This window comes from Bubalus kerabau, chromosome 7, assembly GCF_029407905.1.
Source record: "Bubalus kerabau isolate K-KA32 ecotype Philippines breed swamp buffalo chromosome 7, PCC_UOA_SB_1v2, whole genome shotgun sequence".
NCBI lineage: Eukaryota > Metazoa > Chordata > Mammalia > Artiodactyla > Bovidae > Bubalus > Bubalus kerabau.
The window spans coordinates 1,179,814-1,182,882 of record NC_073630.1 but is presented as its reverse complement, the minus strand read 5'-3'; positions in this window follow the sequence as shown (position 1 = coordinate 1,182,882).

The window sequence follows — 3,069 nt, the reverse complement described above, 5'->3', positions numbered from 1 at the left end:
ACCCACGTGGCTAGTCTCGAATTTCCTCATGAAACCGGCCTCATCCTGAGGTGTGCCGCGAAGGTCATGAAACCCTTCCAGACAAAGCAGAGGAATTGACCCTCCTGTGGCGATCAGGAGGAGAGAAGTGGCTCAGATGAAGTGCTGCTGGGAACCTCGGTGTTTCCCTCAAGTGAGACAGGTATGTCGGGTAACTTTTGGGGTCGCATAACGCGTTCCAAGTACCGTTTCGCTCTTCAAATTGGAACGTGGGACTTCTCTTGGGGTGCTCCAGCGGGCAAGGGCCTCATCTTGGAATGACTGGGGAACCACTTGGTTTTTCTCGAGTTGCGGTGGGATATTTGAGTTACCACAGGGAATTCATGCTTCCTCTTGTGTTGGCCCACAAAAGTCTTATCTTCCATTCGAGATTCGAGGAAGAGCTGGAGGTGCGCTCTAGTCACTGAAGGCAAAAGAGACCCCACCAAGGCTTGTGTGCAGGACCTAATGTTCATGCCAAGGGGCGACAGGAATCTCGGGGTTGCATTCCAGACTCACCCTGGAGTCAGGCCTCGTCTCGAGGGGAAGCAAAGGACTCTGCTCTCCTCTCGAGTCGGACGGGTATGTCTTGGAGCCCACTGAGTGGCTTAAAGGGAGTCAAACCTCCTCTGGTGTTTGGAGGGAGGACACGGGATTGCTCTCCAGGCAATGCAGGAAATGAAGGCCCTCGTCTCCCGATGACTGGGGCGTCTCGTAGGTTTTCTCGAGCTGTGGCGCTAGTGTGGGGTTTCTCAGGAAGTAAGACTGGGAGCTCAGTGAGCCTCTCATGTGGTGCCAGGGCAGTCAGGTCTCTATGCACGTGGTGAGAGGGAGCCCGTCATTGTTCTCGAGTCATGGTAGGGGAATTGGGCCTGAAAACGTGTTAAAGAAGGACTCTCGAGGTCTTTCTTGGGTTGCAGCAGGAAACCCTGGGTTCCATCGACTTGTGCCAGTGACCTCAGGAAGCTTCTCAGCGTGCCTCTGAGAAGTCAGGGTCACTGTGGAGTTGGGAGGGGCCTCTCGGAACTCCACTGGGTTTGGTGCAATGGAAGAGGGCCTCATGACAAGTTGAGGCAGGAACCACAGGGTTCCTCTCCTGGCTTCGAATGCGCCGGATCTGACTCGGATCGCAGAGTCCCTGCAGAGTTGGGACAGGAGAGTCAGGCCTCGTCTTGTGTGGAGGAATGGAACTCCGCTTGACTCTCGCGTTGTTCATGGGGTGACAGGCCACTTGTCGATTTGTATGTGGAACTTGCGGGTTTTTCTGGACGATGCACCGGGGTGTCACTGCCCCTTCGTGTTGTGCCTTGTTCCACAGGATTGCCTTCGAGTTGGGTTCTGCCATCGGGTTCTTATCAAGAGCGGACCAGGGAATCGGGGTCTTTTGGCATGTCGCACCACCCACGAGGCTATGACTCGAATTTCCTCGTGAGACTGGCCTCATCTTGATGTGCGCCAGGAAGGTCGGGAACGCCTTCCAGACAAAGCAGGGGAATCGAACCTCCTGTCGCGATCAAGAGGGGAGAAGAGTCTCAGATGAAGTGGTGCCAGGAACCTCGGTGTTCTCCTCAAGTGAGACTGGTATGTCGGGGAACTTTTGGGGTCGCATCAAGGGTTCCAAGTAACTTTTCGCTCTTCAATACGGAACGTGGGACTTCTCTTGAGACGCTGTAGCGGGCAAGGGCCTCATCTTTCGATGACGGGGGAACCACGTGGTTTCTCTTGAGTTGGGGTGGGATTCTCAAGTTACAACGGGGAATTCAGGCTTCCTCTTCAACTGGCCCAGGGAAGTCCAGTTTTCATTCGAATTGTGAGTTAGAACTGGGGATTGCTCTCGAGACACTGCAGGGCCAAATAGACCTCATCTAGGCTTGTGTCCAGGACCTAATGTTCCTCTGCTGGGGCGAAAGCGATCTCAGCATTGCATTCTCGACTCACCCGGGGAGTCAGGCCTCGTCTCGAGGGGAAGCCAAGGACACCGCTCTCCTGTCAAGTCGCGACCGGTATATCTTGGAGCTCACTGTGTGGCCTAAAATGAGTCAAGCCTCCTGTGGAGTTTGGAGAGAGGACTCAGGATTGCTCTCCAGGCCATACAGCAAAGGAAGGCCCTCATCTCGTGAGGACTGGTGCGTCTCGTGGGTATTCTCGAGCTGCGGCTCCAGTGTGGTGTTGCTCACGAGGTATAATGGGGAGCTCAGGAAGCCTCTTCTGTGGCGCCAGGGAAGTCAGGTTTCTATGCGCGTGGCTAGGGGGAGCGCGTCATTGCTCTCGAGTCATGGTAGGGGAATCGCACCTCAAGACGCATTGAAGAATGACTCTCGAGGTCTTTTACGGGTTGGGGCAGGAAACCCTTGGTTCCCTCGACTTGTGCCGGTGATCTCAGGAAGGTCTAAGGGTGCCTCTGAGAAGTCAGGGATACTGTGCAGTTGGGAGGGGTCTCTCGGGACTCCACTGGGTTCGGTTCAATGCAAGAGGGCCTCATCTCGAGTGGAGGCAGGAAACTCATGTTTCCTCTCCTGACTTCCCCTGGGACAGATCTGACTCGGATCGCAGTTTCGCTGCAGAGTTCGAACAGGAGAGTCAGGCCTCGTCTTGTGTGGAGGAATGGAACTCTGCTTGCCTCTCCAGTTGTTCACGGGGTGACAGGTCACTTCTCGAGCTGTGTGTGGTACCTGCGGGTTTCTCCGGACGATACCCAGGGGTGTCAGTGCCCCTAAGTGTTGTGCCTTCATCAAAAGGGTTATCTTCAAAGAGGTGTCCGGGCATCAGGATCTTATCAAGAGCGGACCAGGAAATCGGGGTCTTTCGGCATGTGGCCCCACCCACGTGGCTAGTCTCAAATTTCCTCGTGAGACCGGCCTCATCCTGAGGTGCGCCGGGAAGGCCGGGAACCCCTTCCAGACCACGCAGTGGAATCGCCTCTCCTGTCGCGATCAGGAGGGGAGAAGGGGCTCAGATGAAGCGGTGCCAGGACCCTCGGTGTTCCCCTCGGGGAACCCGGCGTGTCGGGGAAGTTTTGGGGGTCGCAGCAAGGCTGTCAGGGACCATTTC